This window comes from Notamacropus eugenii, chromosome 2 (assembly GCF_028372415.1).
Source record: "Notamacropus eugenii isolate mMacEug1 chromosome 2, mMacEug1.pri_v2, whole genome shotgun sequence".
NCBI classification, from domain to species: domain Eukaryota; kingdom Metazoa; phylum Chordata; class Mammalia; order Diprotodontia; family Macropodidae; genus Notamacropus; species Notamacropus eugenii.
The window spans coordinates 380,473,964-380,492,453 of record NC_092873.1 but is presented as its reverse complement, the minus strand read 5'-3'; positions in this window follow the sequence as shown (position 1 = coordinate 380,492,453).

Sequence of the window (18,490 nt, the reverse complement as noted above, 5' to 3'; positions counted from 1 at the left end):
AGAGTCAGGCAGGGCCAGGGAGGTGCTAATTAAGGAGGGAGGGCGGGCAGGCTGGGCAGTGTCTGGCCAGAGTGTAAATGTGCCGGAATCCTAACGCTGCAGGCTGGCCTGACCGTCTGTCATCAGCAACACATACCCATTGTTCAGCCGAGCATCAATCTTCAGCCAGTGTGTGCTGTGTGGTAGGGGTCTAGTAGATAGAAGGAGCTTCAGATATTGGGAAGGGAGCTTAGAGAACATCATATCTAGTCCCTCATCTTTTACGGAGGAGGAAACAGAGACTATCTGACTTAACCAGGTCTTCTAACAGGGGGTAGTGGAATGAGGTGAGTGCTCCATTTGGTACCAAAAAGAAAAAAATCTAGGTTCAAATCCCAACTATCTTATATGACCCTGAATAAATCATCTGGTTTCTTGAGGTGTCATTCCAGTCCTAAATCAAGAATACCCAGGATGCAGCAGCTGTCACAAAGAGATGAGGGTGCTATTCTTAGAGGTGGGTTAGGACCAATTAACATCCCCATCCCAGGTCCCACTGGGGTCCATTTTGCTATCCCCCCGGACTCCACTTTCCACCTCATCTTACCTTCTCTCCAGGAGGCCTTTGGGAAGCTTTGTGAGTTACTATCCCCCACTGAGGACCTTGCTCCGCTGTGAAGTTCAATTAAGAGGCAAGGGGAAATCTCAATTACTTTATCTGGCATCTGGTCTAAATCCTCAAAACTCCAAAAGGAAGTTGATAACACTCATCTGAGGGCCCTTTCCAGTACAACCTCCCTGCTCCCCAAAATCTAGGGACCCTGAGGACAGGATGGGAAGGTAAAGGGACACAACTCCACAAACGCGAATTTGTTTGACCACTGTGAGGAGAGAGTTGGGCTTAAAAATTATGAAAATGAGTTGTGTGAGAAGCCTAGGTCTTGGGTTGCTCCCTCTGTTCCTATCCCTCCCCCCCATCTCTAGTCCTTACTTTAATTCTGATGACTGGAGTACCAGTTCTTTAGGTGTCATTAGGGGAACTTACAAGGGTCGATGGGGCCTTGCCCCACCCCCTCTCATCCAGCTTCAATTCCAGAAGGGACAGGGGGAGAAGTCTGGGACATGTTGGAATGCAGATCCCAGATTCCCACCATGTGTATGCAAATGAGACCCGTCTGTATGCAAATTAGACCTCTCTGTATGCAAATTAGACCAAGGGGCATTCTCTTCTCAGGGTTACCATAGAGCTCACTGATCTAGGACCCCTTCTTCACCCCCACCCCCACCCCATTCTTCGGAGTACCAGGCAGGGAGGGGAGAGAGCTTTGAAGGGGCTCCCCTTCCCAAGAGGGCAGAAGGAGGGCCACCGATTCTGTAGCAGGAAGGATGGGAGTTAATTGTAGGAGGGACATCACAAGTTGATATACTGGCCCTAGAGGAATAAGGGAGATAGGAAAGGGAGAGGAAGGGTGAGAGCTGTTGGAAGCTGGAAGTGGGGGGTGGGGAGTGGTAGAAAACAGCAAAAGCTTCTCAGTTGGAGGTGTCAGGGTATAACTGAACCGAACTGGAAAGACCAAAGGTCTCCTGGAGGGGTATGTGGATGGGGGTGGGGGAGAGATGCTGTTAGCACATCATAGGTTCTGGATTTGGAAAGAATCTTAGAGATCATCCTAGTTCTAGAGCTCAGGTCCAACCCCATTTTATAGATTGGGAAACTGAGTAAAATGACTTGGTTCAAGGCCACAGGGGCTCAAGGGAATAAGTGTCAGAGTCAGGATTCAAACTCAGGTTCTCTGACTCACAAGTCAGCACTTTCTCTGGACTGACAGTGACTTGCCCAAGGTGACACAGTGAATATGTAGCAGCTCCAAGAACTCAAGTCTCCTGACTGCACATGCACTGTACCCTAAGTCAGAACTTCACAGGCTAGAAAAGAGGAATAATCTGCTATTTGGGAGTCGTGGGGGCTGGAGAGTGGAAGAGGAGGCTAGATACAAGCTTTCAGTCCGGGTTCCTATGCTGCCCTGAGGGTGCCTGTGTGTGCTAGGATTGTAAGTGACTGGCTCAAGGTCATACAGTAAGCCTCAGGAGCATATTTTGAACCCAAGTCCTCTGATTACACAGCCAGGACACTTTCCACTATAGCATATGGCCCATCCACCTGCCAAGTGACTGTGGTTAACCTCACTTAAATAAGCATTTCAAGGATGAACATGCAGTTCCCCATTCTTATCACTTGGGGATTTATTCTATAACCACAATATTAGAGCACTATACTGAGTGGAAGGAAGGTAGACTGGGTGGTATCTATCACCCCTGGGTTTGGAGGTAGCAAGCTTGTTGGAGTCCTCGATCTGTCATTTGCTAGACATGTGACTTTGCCCACTCACTTCTCTGTGGGACATTTTCTTCATCTGTACCATGAGGAGATTGAATGAGGTGGTTTCCCCTGATCCCTTCTAGCTTCCAGATTCAGAGATTCCTTAGACTCTGGGGGAGATAGAGAGAAGAAGAAGGAGACTAGTTCTTTACCTTCCAAGAAATAGGGATTAATCACAGGAGCAGGGAAACAAGGCAACTGAGTGATTCAGCCAGATCTTTGACCACCAGTGTTTTGAATGTAAAGAGATTTGAATCAGCAGTCACAGAGTGTGGGACAGGATGATTGGGAAGTAGGTAATGGACAGCGATGAACTTGGCCAGAATTGTAGACTCTTGGGGCTTGAAGGAACCTGGAAACAGCCTGAGCTAATGCAGGGCAGCTGGGGACATCAACTTCATTGGGGGGATGGGCAGGAGGAGAGGGCATGCTTCCTCTCTGCTTAGGGGAAAGGGAAGAAAGCAGTTTCCAGATCCTGGGCAGATCAGCCCCAGAATGAGGAGCAGGCAGGTATGTGTCTGCTGGAAACATGTTGTTTGTATAGACTAGGAATGGCCCTGGGCAGAGGGATATCACAAGTCATCTCTGGTATAGAGATGCTTCAGGCCAGGGGGAGGGGAGATGTCTTTCTGCACCACGGTCAGGCAGTCTGAAGAGAATGTCACAGCTCCCTGTCCTGGGGTAGATGGCAGATTGGTAAACTGGATCACAAGCTGCCTCCCTCACAACTGAATCTGTCCCAGGATCAAGAATTCCTAGTCATGACTGACTCAGAGGCAAGAAAAGGGATTTGCCCAATTTTGTCCAGAAAGTAAGTGGGAAAACTCAGACTGGGGAGGTTACTGTGGTGTAATGCAGAGCAAAAGTCTAAGAATCAGGAGACCTGACTGGAGTCACATCTCAGCCACTTACTAGCTTCAAGACAAGTCACCCTAGGCCTCAGCTTCCCTATTTTAAAAATAAAAGTTGGATTAACAGACTACATCAGAGTTTCTTAATCAGGATTCCATGGCCCCCTTGGAGATCCAAGGATAGTTTTGAGGGGATCCTGAACTTGGCTGGGGGAGAAAATACATCTTTATTTTCACTAAGCTTTGGTTCTTTTGTAATCCTACTTATTTTGTTCATTTGAAAACATTACTCTGAGAAGGAGTCCATAGATTTCACCCAATTGCCAAAAGGACTCATGATATAAAGTTTAAAATCCCTGAATGAGATGACCTCTATAGAGTCTGCTCTGGCAATCTGTGAATCTGAAAAACCCACCTCTCCCGATTGTCGACTTGCCTTTACCCTATACTGCCTCTTGTGGGCAAGTCTGAGATTAGAAGGGACAAGGGAAGGGGTCAGTATTGTCAGTCTGCAGAAGAAAGGAGCTGAGAAATACACTATTTCCTCCAACCTTCAGAGCTTCTCTGCCCAAGAGCCACACGCACAAAGTGACTAAGCCATCCTTGGGCTGGCTTCGTCACTGTCCACAGCATAGGGGAGATGAGCTTTGATGGGGGGGGAGGCATAGACACATGGCTTTCAAGTCCTCCCCAGTGTCTCCACCCCACCCCCCACCCCCCACATACGATCAGTCCCGGTGCCTTTGTGCCGAAGGGATTGTAGGCAAAGAGAGACCTTCTTGTTAGAGACTTGGAGGTGGGGGTAGGGAGGAGTGAGGAGCTCCATTCATAATGCCAGTGTCTCTTGTTTTGCCAGCTCACCCCCCCAGCCCTCCTTCCTGAGCTGATGGCAGTGCTCCCCCTCCCCGTCTCCCCAGTTCCCTGCCGTTTCCTGGTGTCTCCTTGGCTCTGGCTTGTGAGAAGGGACCAAGGCTGCTTGTGTGGGGAAGGTCTGAGGAGTGAAGGGACCCCCAACCCCACCCCCACCCGGGCCCCTTGCCTTTCACACTGTTGGCCCTGGAGCCGTGGGAACCTGTGTCGCCAGCTGGGCATCAGTGCCCAGCTCTGCCTACCGCCCCCTCCCTGGCCAGCTTGCCGACCCCAGCAGGGAAGGAGGAGGAACAGGATAACCCAGAAACGAATGGAACCTCCCATAACTCTCTACCAAATCTTTCATCTCCCCCCCCCAAAAAAACCCACTTCACTCTGGGGCTGGGTAAGAGAAATTCTTAGCGCTAGTTATGAATCTCCCAGACAAATGAATAATTTGCAAGTCAATTAGAAATTGATTCTTCTTATTTTTCTTTGTTGGGGATCAACACACTGGGGTTTCCTTCTCAGACACTGGAGGGTTTTTGAGAAGCTCTGGGTCCCTATGTTTCCTTTCACCTTAGAAGCTTTCACAGATCTAAAACTAGAAGAGACCCAGGAAGCCATCTACTCTAACACCCTCATTTTACAGTTGAGGAAACTAAAGGAGGCTGGGATTGTAAGTGACTAGCTCAAGGTCAAGCAGTAAACCTCAAGAGCACAATTTGAACCCAGTTTCCTTGTTTACACAACCTTTCCATTACCCCAAGTGAACCATCCACCTGCCTACCATCAGTCAAGTGACTGTGGTTGACCTCACTTTTCTAAGCACTGCAGGCCTGGACACGGGGTTCCCCACTCCCCTTCCAGTCATCACTTGGGGATTTGTTCAGTGACCACTGTGTTGGAACACTATGCTGGCCAGAGGTGGGGGAATCTAGATGCAGAGAGTACCGTCCTTGCCCTGATGTTTCCATCGGTCCACCTGAGAAAAGAAGGAAAATATAGCTCAAACCCATCAAACTCTGCCCTCACACATGTGCTCCAGATGGAAAATTCTGCTTAAAGGTTTCCCTAAATCCTGCCTGTGGTAGGCCTGGACAGCCTTCTGACTAGATTAGATCACTCGTCCAACTCAGAGGTTCTGGGGTTCCAGAAGCCAGTCCACCTTAACACAGTAGGGACTGAAGGAGGACATGGAGAGAGGATCACAAAGAAATCTAGAGAGGGGTAAATTAACATGGAGCTGAAAGAGATCATCTCAAATCCTTTCCATTTCAAAATCCTATGATCCTATAAGAGTACAGAACAGCCTTTGAGTATTAGAACCACGGTTCCATTCCAGATGGGATGCAGCAAAAGAGATTTCAGGTAGTCCTGCAGAGGAGATAACATCCATATCAAGAGATCTCCCAACACCTAGTGAGAGACCATCTCTCAGAGAGGCTGGAGACAGGACCCAATGACTCAGCCCCTAGCCTAAGGGGCCTTTAGATTAGAAATGGGGATCCCAGCACGTCGAGGACCAGATTCTTAATTGGGGGAGGAGCTGAAAGGGGAAGGTTGGGAGGGGAATGAAGCCCCGGAGCCAGACCAGCCATCTGAGAAAGATTAAGGGATTATAATTAAAACACTTTGGAGGAACAGGGGCCTCTGAGCAGGTGGGTTGGGGTTGGCGTTAATGATCTAATTGCTGCCTTCAGCCAAGGATAGGGCTGTTGTTCTGGATAATGAGTAGGGGATATTTCTTGGGGGTTGGGGAAGCCTTTCAGGAGGAGGGGCTTTGAGAGCTGGGGGAAAGGAATCATCCTCCTTCACTTTGAACTGTTCTGTCTCTGACAGGGAGTCCTCCCCCCTCAGCCCCTCCCCTTCCTAACCCCTTCCCCCCCACAAGAAGATGACAGCTTTTGTTACAGCAGGAAGGAATTAGGTTAGACTCTTGGATTAATTCCTGGTGAGTCATAGGGTCAGGATGTAGGATTGTAAGACTTGGAGCTAAAAAGGACCTTTAAAAAATCATCTAGGGTAATGTCCTCATTTTACAGATGAGAAAATTAAGACCTACTGTATTTTGAATTTATTTATTTATGACTTTTGCTTTTTATACTACAGGAATTTCTTCATATCCCCTCTTCCCTTGTGAAACACTTCCTTGTCCCTTGTCACAAAGAAAACAGTCACATAAAACCACTGGGCAAAAATAAATCTGAGACACTATCTATCTACTGTAACATGTCTCACCTCTTAACCAAGGAAAAGAAATTAATAAGTTTAACTGCCTTTAAGTGATCATTTCATTTGCATTGCTATTGTTATTGTAAACCTTCTGCTGTTTGTCTTTATTTTGCACCATTTCACTAAAGTCTCCATGCTTCTTTAAATTCCTTGTTATCAATTCTTATGACTCAGTAGTATTCCATTACATCCATATACCCATTTTGTGTCCAATTTTTTTTTTTTTGCTATCTATCACAAAAATTGCTGCTATAAATATTTTGGTATATGTGGGCCTTTTTGTTTTTCAGCTTTGATTTCCTTGGGACATAAATCCAGTAGTGAGATGATTGGGTTAAAGGGTACTTCTGTCACAGAATTCCAGAATGGTTGGAACAATTTACAGCACCACCAACAATGTGTCAGTGTTTGTCCTCACACAGACATTCTAACTCCAGCCGGTTCCTTCCTTTTTTTGTAAATCTTTTTTTAAATTTTAGACACATGTTAAAATTTAAATACATAACAAGAAAACATATTACAAAATTAAATATTAAACTTAAATATAAAATAAGAAAAGAAAAAACATGTCATGTATACAGCAAACATAGGAGAGGATTCAGAATATATAGCAATAACTTTCCATTTCAAGAAAGGCTATATGTTAAATACATTGACGATTGTCCATCTTTTCTTTGCTTCCTTGTAGGTTTTCTTTTGTTCTCTGTTGTACACTTTTTGCTTTGGGGTTTTTTTTTAAGTAACTTGTAATTTTTTTTAGACTCAAACACCAGAACTCAAATACGGAATAGGGAAAAGAAAAAGAAACATATCATAAACTTAGACATTGCAACTTAAATACAAAGTAAGAAAAGAAAAAAAGCATGTGCACAGCAGAACATAAGAGAGGATTCAAAATATGTAGCAATAAATTTTCATTTCAAGAAAGCCTGTATGATTAATACTACACGTTGTGTTGAGAGCTGTCCATCTCTTCTTTGATTCCTTGTAAGTCTCCTTTTGTTCTCTGCTGTGCACTTTTTACTTTGTTCTTTTTTCTCTCTTTCCTCTACCCGCCCCCCCAAAAGGCTATAATTAAGTGTGGATATATTTCTATGTAGATATAGATATATACATACATATACATATATACACTTATGTACATATGTACACATATGTACATATATACATAGACATATACTTTCCCTAACAAATTCTACTCCTGATCTTTTTTTCATGTTCGTGCATATCCCTCTTTTTTATCATCTTTTCGATGAGTGTGAAGTAAAACTTCAAAGTTGTTTTCATTTGTTTTTTTTCATTATTAGTGATTTAGAGCAGAGGTCAGCAATCTACAGTCTGAGAATCAAATCCATGCTCCCTCCCCCGCATTTGTTCAGCCCAAGCTCTAAGAATGGCTTTTACATTTTAAAATATAACAGTACTTTATTTTAAAATGTAAAGATCATTCTTAGCTCATGGGCCATACAAGAAACAGGCATCTATCTACAGGACTTGAACCCTCCAGCTGTGGTTTACCAATTTGCATTTCTTCTTTTGAAAACTGTTCATAACCTTTGACCACTTATCTACTGAGAAATGATTCTTGGTCTTATCATTCATATGTGTTTACATAATCAGACTTTTATCAGAAATATTGCATGTAGATTTTCCCCTCAACAGCTTCTCTTATTCTACCTGTGCTGATTTTTGTTTTACAAAAACTTTTAAATTGAAATTGTCTATTTTTATCTTTTTTATCCCTCCCCCCCCTTCCTTATTTGGTTAGGAATTCTCCCTATAGATCTAAAAGGTACTTCTGTTCTATTTGACATGATCTTATGTTTACGTCAAGTACACATTTGGAGCTTATTGCAAGAAATGGTATAAGATATTAGCCTCATCCTATCTTCTTTTTTATTTATGTATTTATTTGTTAGTTTGTTTTGAAGCTTCATCTTCCTATTTCATCCAGTCTAGAAGGACAAGGACTACTCATGAAGTGACTCCATTGCTGATTTGAATAAAAACTTTGACCTGCTCTATTTCCATCCTGGAGCAGTTCTTCCCTCCTCAAGCAACCTGGCAACCCCCATTCCTGGGGGCTCATCATATCGGTGCCAGGCTTAATGCAGACACACTTGACTGGTGTTAGCCTGATAACTCAGAATTTCTGATCTCAAACAGTCTACCATCTTCACTTACCCAGCGTCAGGGACTACTGTTACTGGGGACCACATCCAGCTACACCTATTTTCTGAAAAACTACCTTTCCATTTTCTCAGTATTCCTTATTGAGTAGGGAGTCTTTTGTGATACAGTTTGTGTTCTTGGATTTATTGAATGCTGGGACCTTTTGTTCATTGCTTTTGGATTTAGTTTATTTTGTCTGTTCTACCACTATATCTAAATTAAAATGACCAATCTCTGGCTACATACAAATGAGATCTAGACTAAAGCTCAACATTCTCCTCATGCTATAACTTTGGTCTTGTGTCTCCCAAGGTGCCTTTTTTATACCATGTTGGGGTTGTCCTGTCCATTTCCTTCCTTTGTCTTTTACTATACATTACAATTGTAATTTTCTTAGGCTATTTATCCCATCATTGAAAAAAAAACATTGTCCTTGGCTCTGTATCAGTTCATACATGTTTTTCTTCTCATGTTTTTCTGAATTTCTCAGATTGGTTAATTCTTATGGTATAATAGTATGCTGTTAAGATGCATTCAAGATCACCCCATGAACAGGTGACAGAACCAGAATTATAACCAAGATCTTGTGACCCTAATTCCAACTTTCTTTCTGATCTACAACATAATAATAGTAATAGTAGCACATATGTATGTATGTATATCATATTATAAAAATACCTTAAGTATTATTCCAGAGAGAGAGAGAGAGAGAGAGAATAAGCCTATTATGTGTAAGACATTGTGCTGAGCACTAAGGGTGAAAAGACAAAAACTAAATCCTCCCTACCCTCGAGGAGTTTGTGTTTGGTTTTTCCTCTGGGTAGCAGTATTCACAGAAAGTTACCCTGAGAAGGGCCAGGGGGATTTGTCTTTGTGTGCTGTGAAGGAAGTTATATTTAATCCTAGAGGTAAAAGGAACCTTGCCTTTCTGTGTTACATATTTTCATTTTTCTCTTGGTGGTAAAAAGAGATGGAAAAGGGAATTTGGATAGTAATTAGGTCAGAATGTGAACAGAGTATTCATTCACAAGTCTTCCATGCATTTAAGAGTCTTCCTAATTGGCTGAGAAGGAGCCTGGGACTGGAGAATGCATCAGCCTAAACCTTTTTAGGAGAGCTATTTCCAAACTGGTCAGAACTGAGGGAAAGAGATTTTTCACTTCTAGGGTACACAGGGACTTGGATTCTGTGTTATGGGGTTTCTGAGTCAAGTTGGGTCTAGATAGCTTTGAGTCTAGGACTGTGTCATTTTCTTATAGAGGAATTCCTAATTCACTTATCCTGAAATATCTTTTCTAAATTTGTATATTTTTTCCTGTGTATATAAACCCTTAAAAACAGTGTTGTAGTCTATAGTGTGTAGAGACATGATATCTAAAACAGGGAGGTGGGGCCCCTAGTAAACACTAACTAAAAAGTCTTTTCTCTCTGCTCCCCAATACACAGAGTTTTGTTTTCTCCTTTTCCATGTTATAGATGTGAAAACAGGCTCATGGAGATTATGATTTGCCTAATGCCACATGGTTAGTAAGTGATTCTGGCAAAAGCTTCTAAGCTGGAAAAGCTGCTAGGCTGATCTAGCCAGAATCACAACTAGGATGGGGCAACTGGGCCTTTGCTCCAGAGCACTATAATTACAGAACACTGACAACACTTGCAATCTTTCAGTCAGTCACCAAGCATTCATTAAAGGCTTACTAAGTGCCAGGCATTATGCTAAGCATTGGGGATATAAAAAAAGGACAAAGCACAGTCCTTGCCTTCAGGGAACTGTGTACTCCACTATGTACCCCACTCACATTCTAATGGGAGAGAAAAAATGCAAACAACTATACATACAAGCTATAGATAGAGTAGATGGAAGGTAATGTCAAGAGGGAAGGCATCAGCAATAGTGGAGAGGAGACTGGGGAAAGTCTTATACAAACAATGGGATTTGACTTGAGTCTTGAAGGAAGCTAGTAGGTGGAGGTGAGGAGAGAGGGCATTCCAGGCATGGGGGACAGCCAGAGAAAAGGGATAGTCAGGGATGCCATGTTCAAGGACAGAAAGGAAAAAAAGAAAGTATAAGAAGACTGGAAAGGTAGGAAGGGGCCAAGCTTTAGGGGAACAAAAAGCAGACGTTAGTGCCTTGTTATCTAGAACAATAGTTAAAATAGTAAACTACCAGATGTCAGACTAGGGTGAGCTACCCATCTACCTTAATCTGTTTCTCATTCTGACTGTGTGTGTAGCCCCCTCTTCCCTGGATCCTAGGCTCTCTGAATCACCACCAGAGAAAAGTATCCTCCCCTTCCCCCCAAACTCCCACCTCCAGCTCATGAGAATGTACGTTTTATGCTTAGTGTCTTAGGCATACAGGTAGTTTATAGTGCTTATCCCAAGCACAGAAGTTGTAGCTGAGTTCAGAAAGTCTATCAGCTAACAGAGGTGGTAAGTTCATCACCAGCAAGTTTATAACTAAGTGATGAAGTTTTTCCTGGACTACAGGAATTCAAGAAAACGGTCTACAGATTTGGAGGCAAGGGTGATATAAGCCAGCTTATATCAGGTCAAGAGAGCTGATTGTTAAATTTACAGAGTAAGCATTTACCTCTTGAAAACTGGCAAACACTACAAATCAAGGCCTGATTTATTGATTGTCTAGACTTAAGAAAATGATGGAGAAAATGGCAATAATTCAGATTAAACTTAAAAGTAAATTCTGCAAACATTCTTTTTTGGAGAGCTGGTTGTTTTCTATACTTATTAGTATACCCCTGGTTGGAGGGGTTGAGTTTCACCGATGAAATCATAGATTTGTTTTAGACTATTGAAGCATATGCCCTCTAAAAATAGTGCTTATACAATTATACATAGTACTGAAAAAAAGATGCTTAAACCAAATTTATGATAGTCACGGTCTTTCCCAGCTCCCTCAGAGCAAAGTTCCCAGGAACACCAAAGTAGTTCTTTTCAATCAAGTCCATATATGGAAGCAAAGGAAAGAATACTGTCAGTCCATTTCTTTCATTTCCTTCATTCAACAGTAAGCACAGTTTATGTGCGCATCCCTGTCCTTGGTGCTAGCGACAACTAGGTAGCATAGGCAGAAGAGCACTGGGCCTGGAGTCATGAAGACCTGGGTTCAAATGTGATCTCAGATTCTTAGTAGCTGTGTGACCTTGAGCAAGTCACTTAACCTCTATGTGTCTCAGATTCCTCATCTGTAAAATAGGAATGATGGTAAGAGCATCTACCTCCCAGGGTTGTTGTGAGACTAAAACGGGATAATACTGGCAAAGCAGTTTGCAAACCTTAAGTCACTATATAAATGTTATCTATGATGATGATATAAAGATGACTAAAACAATTATAGAGGAGTGAGACATATAGGCCTACCTCTATGTGACCTTGGATCAGATACTTGCAATTTCTGGGACTCAGTTTCTTCTTCTATTAAATGATAGGGATACAAGTAATGACCAGGAAGTTTCCTTCCAGCTTAGAAGTCTGTGATTTGGGGTTCTACAACATCAGACTGTGGAAAGTTCATACCTGATACAGTAAAACCTCCAGGTGCCATATTGGCTCAAAGGGAAATATTGATGTAGACTGGATTGGACTGCTCTCAGCTGATCAGAGAGACTTAGGGAAGGAGGGATGGGGCTTACAGAAGCATTATTGTTATTCATCCTTCATTCTCGAAGAGTACCAAAGACATCTTAGGAGGGTGATGTCTTGACTTGCAATGCATTGGATTTGAGTGAGGCAGAGCTGCACAAAATCATCAGCCTCACTCTCTTCTCCAGAATCAACAGAGTCCAGTGGCAAGACATGGGTCAAGACAACTGGGAATGGTCCCAGTATAGTGGGAGGCCTTGACTTTTTTAAAGCTAAGTTCTTTCCCAGGTCTCAGTTTGTCTGAGGCAACACACATTCAGTAATTAAAGACCATGTAAGAATGCAGACAAAAGATAGCCTAGTTTGCCTTCACAAAAGAGTAAATCTGGAAGAGAAAGACCCTCAGAGTACAGAATCATAGGATTTAGAACCAGAAGGGGCTGTTCCCTCTCATAATCATTATCTTCCTTCTATTTAATTCAACCAGAATTCATTAAGTGACTCCATGCAATGCACTGTGCTAAAGGCAACAATGCTAACAGCCCTCAAGTAGTTTCCATTCTTCTAGACTCAACTCTCATGCCCCCTCCTCCAGGATGGTCTTCCAGGATTCCTACTTAGGCCCACTTATTGGCACACTTTGCCTTCCTCTAATTATCCTGTTTTTACTCATCTATTTCCATGACATATCTCCTTGCACCAAATAGATGATATAGTCCTTAAGGAGAAGGACTATTTTGTTTTGTCACTGGGGATACCCAGTGCCTGGCACTGTGCTTGGTACATAGAGGGCACTTACTCAATGTTTCTTGGGCTGAATTATCTGGGTTTACAAAAAGAGGAAGTATCAGAACAAGAATTTGAATCCAGGATTGTTTGACTACAAATCCAAATCTATTTCTCATCACACTTGAACTGAGTTTTGAATGTATTGACTGGGCAGAGCAAAGAAAGGTGAGGGCTGTAGGGGAAATAATCCAGGCAGCAAGACTAGAGCAAGCAAAGCATAAGGGTTTTGACTGAGTTTGGAAACTATCTCTCCTACCCATTGATGTTTGGAGGAACTGTTTCCTTTCCTGTCCAAAGGAGCAGCAGCACCATTCAGTCCTGGCCACCCATTCTCCAAACCTCAGGAGCCCCATACTGGAACAGAGCTCTAACTAGGATCCTTACCACCCAGGAAAAGTACTACAAACCCTGCCCTAGCAAGTGGGACAAGACCCACCCTTGGGTTGGGGAAGGAGGAGATGGGACCCAAAGATTCTGGATCATCAATGTAAGAGCCTTGTTGGGGAGGTCACCAAGCCCAGTACAATGGGGAGGGAGTATGGAAGGTGGGGATGGGAAGGAGAACCCTTTTAGAGTCTCACTAGGTAGGAAGGTTCTAAGCTCTGTGGCTTCCATGCTACTGAAGGCCTGCAAGTGCTATCAGCACCTTTAAATTCAGCATGGAGGAGGGGGAGGGGTAAGTTCTGACTGCTCCGACCTCCACTCTCCATTGGAGACTCTAGTGTATAAATAGCCTGCCAGGAATTGGGCATCATTTATAAACTTTTAGAGGTAACCTTTGTGTCCCGCTGAAGTGAGGTAAGCCTTTTCTGTACCTAGTCATAGTAGGCAGTTAGGTAATAAGTATTTATTAGACATTTTGTGTTAGTTGTTGTTTCAATTGTGTCCAACTCTTCATGACTCCACTTGGGGCTTTCTTGGCAAAGATACTAGAATGCTTTGTCATTTCCTTCTTCACCTCATTTTACAGTTGAGGAAACTGAGGCAAACAAGGCTTAGTGACTTGCCCAGGATCACACAACTGGGAAGTATCTGAGGTTAGATTTGAACTCAGGTCTTCTTGACTCAAGGTCCAGTGCTTTTCCTCCTATGCCACCTAGCTATTACTGAACCACCTAAGCTATTCATTGTAACAAACAATGGGGATAAAAATAGAAGGAAAAAGATAGTATTTGCCCTTAAGGAGCTTATGTTCTAGTGGGGGAAATAATACTTAAAAGGGAGTTAGAAAGTGGAGGAAGGGCCAGGTATAGTGAAAAGAAGTCCTTAGAAGCACAGTCTCTAGAGAGGAACAAAGCTTGGTTATCCCCCCCAAAATGTTAAGCCCCAAAGAACTCACTAATGAGAAAAGGACAGCAGCATGATGGTCGAATATGGTAGAATGAGAAAGCTGTAGGAGCTGTTCCAGAGTAAGAGTCATGGTGGCAAAGTCACTCTACTCAAGACTATTGCCAAAATGGGGAATGAAGTCAGAGGATTTTTAGCTGGGAAGAATTTTAGAGATCATCTAGTCCTTTTATTAAGATTTGTTCTGTGAAGTTTGGATTCAGTCAAAGGGCTGTACTTGGGGCCCTAGACGACCAATGTAGCCTTGAGGCTACAGGTTCCCCACCCCTGATCTAGTCCAAGCCATCATTTTATAGGCAAGGGAAGTAAGACCCAAAGTGGAATCTTTGTATTGCCAGCATTTAGCACTATGCTTGAAACATAGTTTTGTTGTTCATGCTTTGTTTTTGAAGATAATCAATAAAATGTCACGAGTGATGTCTTGACTTGTGGTAAATTGGATTTAAAGGAGACAGAGTTGCACCAAGTTGTCAGCCTCACTCTCTCTTCCAGAGACATCTAAGTCTAGTGGCAAAACAAAGTCAAGACAAGCAGTGATGGCCCAGGATGCAGTGGGTGACCTTGGTATCTTCAGTATCTCACCAAGCTCTAAATTGAGCCACAGCACCTGCTTCAGCCACCTTCAGGGCCATTAGAACAAATTGTTCTCATGCACCCATTCTGCTGGAGGAAGTCTTCACATGCTTGGGAAAGACACACCCCAAACTTATTGTTGGATTTGGGACCTGTCAGTTCCCCTCAACCTGATTCAGCCTGTCTACAGATACAGCTTTACCAGGGTGGCCAATGCTCATGTTACAGCTTCTTAAGGGTAATAATAGCCCACTTTACTTGACTGTGGTGAGGATCAAATGAACCTCTGTGCGTAAAGCACTTTGCAGACCTTAAAGTCCTATACGATGTATCCCAAAAGTCTTGATGTCTTTTTAAGCTTTAAAAGGCACTAAGACTTTTGGAATATATTGAATAAATGCCATCAATTATTATTGTAGACATAATGGCTGTGGAACAGTAAAGACTATTGATTGACCTTTTAATCAGGAAGATGAGTTCAAATCCTACCACGAAGACTTTAGCTGTGTAACCTTGAACAAGTCACTTAACATCTGTGTTGCCCCAGACAACTCTCTAGGCTTTAGTAGATGAGTTATGGTCTACTTTGGTGAAGTACTGACACTGAGAGCCCCCCAAGTTGAGGACATTTACAGATGTTGTTGTTGTTATCGTGGTAGGATAAGAAGATAAAAGGAAAAAGGGAGCAGAGGCCAGAATCAGGTGTTTAGTTATAGTCCAACAACAGGAAAAAATGGTAGCTATTTAAGGTCCATCGAAGGCAATGTCTGAACCAAGAGAATTAAGCTATCAGGGATGGAGAAAGGTCTAGGGAGCTCAGAGTGCCTTGGGTTAGGGTTCACAAGATCACAGACTTAAAACTAGAAGGTACCTCAAAGGTCATTTAGTCCAATTGCCTTAGTTTATAGAGAAGTAAAATGAGGCCCAGAGAGAACAGATGACTTGAACAAGGCTAATACACAGACAGAGAATTCAAACCCAGTGCTCCAGTCTCCAAATCCACTGCATTCAGTACTGAGCTCTGTGTCTGGCACAAATAGGCACTTAATAAATGTTTATCGACTCATTGACGGCATTATGTGGCGTCTTATTTCAGAGATCAATGAGAAGTTTAGAAATTAATTTTTTTAAAGGGATGGGGGGAGGCCCTGGGACCAAGGATAAAATGTTGGACCTGGCCCAAGTATAGAAACTGAGAGCCACTGTGGATCACCAGACCTTGATCCTTTAAATGGTCCAGTAGAGGTTGGGTTCCCTTCGAGGGTATCAAGCCAAATGTTAAAAGGGTCCATCAATAGTGTGTGGATGGTCCTGTGAAGGCTGGGATTCCCCAAGGGTGTCAGTCCAAAGGCTAGAGCGTGAATGGCTGACTGTTCTTTGAGCAGTGCCTGGTCCCCATTATAAAAATAACAACCTCCCTCCAAACCCATACCCCTTCCCCCAACAATAATCAAATGTACCATCCAACTCCCATAGTGATTATCACCTAAAAGGGCCTTTGGAGGGCGACACAAAGAAACCCTCCATTGCCAATACTTGACATTGGATAATGGGCTATTCACACTGAATGATATTTAAGGAGAGGACCCCCTCCCCTGCCAATTCTCCTCCACACCTGGCGCTCTCAGCTCCTAGCTCCCAAGCTAAATCTGTCTCTTTGTACAGAGCCAGTTATGATAAACACTTGCCCTTTGACTGATAAGAGAGCTCTGCTCCCCCAGAGCAACCCACCCCAGTTCCCATCCCCTCTCCAGGCCAATATTCCAATCTGAAATCAGGGCGAGGAGGGCCCCTCTCCCCACCATTCATTCCACTGCCCCGCCTGGAATTTCTCCCCTCTCCAAAGTCCTTACAGAATGATGGGAAAATAGAAGGGAATAATTAAGAAAATCATTAGCGTCTCAAGGCCCATCTGAGAGGGATTAAGGGATTAGATGCCTTCCCCACCAGGCTTCTCCACTTTAAGGTTATTGGGGGTGGGGGAAATTGTTTGTTTTCCTCAAATTTTTTTCATGTTGGGGGGAAAACCTAGCCCCCATCCTTCCATATGCCTTAAGTCTCAGGAAGATTGGTATGGATGGTGGTAGAAAGAGAGGAGTCAGTTCATAGAATCATAGGATTTAGAGGTGGAAAGAATGTTAGAGAAGTCTGGTCCGTTTTGTTTGTGGGCCCCTTTGGCTGTCTGGTGAAACCAATGGAACCCTTCTCCAAATGAAGTTCTAAAAATGCCTAAAATAAAGTACATAGGATTATCAAGGAAACCAATTATATGGAAGAACAAATATCAAAATACTAAGAATAAAACAAGTTCACATCCAACTCCCTTATTTTACTGAGAAAAGTGAGGCCCAGAATAGATGTGACTGACCCCAGTCACACAAGGATAAGTGACAGATTTTGAATTGAGGTCTTTTAATTCCAAATCTAGTTGCTTTTTCCACTAGGGCTCATCTGCCTCAGCACCAATCCAACAAGCCCATCAGGGATGTCCTGAAGTCCCTGTCTGTGTCCGTTGTGGATTAGGGAGCATGGCCCACCACTGCCAACCAGTCCCTGATATAATGAAAATAGAAATTCAGAAGGAAATCCTTTCCTCCTTTCCAATCCTCATCCCATCAGAGACCATCTTAGCCAGAGTGACCCAGTTAGTTAGAGGAGGAATATACACAGGTATGCAACCAGATGGGGACACCATAGACCATAGGTATCAAGTTAACCTAAACCAGCTTCCCAGAACGAAAGAGGACTCCACAAGGGGAAGGAAATGATAGAAAAAACAAAAGATACTAAAATTCAAAACTTGAAAATATTTGAATTGTTAATATATTTAATCAGTTTTGCTACTGTTTAAAGTTAGTTGTACAATTAATTACTTATTTAAAAAAGAAAGGATGCTGGGCTTGAAGTCAGTTGTAACTCTTGAATAAGCCCCTTCTTGAAAAGATTGGACAAGAAATATGGTCTCCAAGGTCCCATTTTCTCTTCCTGTCAATGCTTCTTCTGGGGTCTTTCTATTTCTGTCTCTAGCCATCTCTTTTTTGTTTTGTCTTTCCCTCCCTTATTCTTTCTCCCTGTCCTGCTTATTTATAACTGTCTCTCACCTGGCTTTCCCGTTCTCTTTCTATCTTTTACTTTCCTGTGAATATGGACAGCAGAGACTACTGGACTCTGCTAAAACTTCTCTGCTGATAACTGGATAGGGAGGAAGGCTGAAGACATCTTCTTCAGTAAAAACATTAGCTATCAGCGAAGAAGACATAATCAGCGTCTCCCACTAGCCATCACACTCAAAGAAACATAAGAGCTTTGTGAGGACCAATATCAGGGTCAGTTTCCATGAAGTCAGTCTGTCACTTTGTTGGGAGAATGAGGGTGCTGAACAAGAACGATTAGTAAACTCCCTTCCAGCTGTAACCTCCTATCCTCTGGGTACCAGTTAGAAGCCCCTGTTATGGGTCTAATCCTATGACAAACACTGGTATAGGTATGGACACGAGGAGGGTGAAACTGGGGGTAGGGGATGGAGAGGAAGATACCTGAGAAATATAAGATGCAATTCTTAGTCTAATAGGAGAGATGGAAATGTGCATGTCAATATAGGCCTCTTGGGGAAAAAACATTCATTTTTTAAAGGTGGAATTTTAGGTACCATGACACACAATCCACAAAGAACTACTCCTACACAAGGTCCTACTCCAATGACTCATCATGA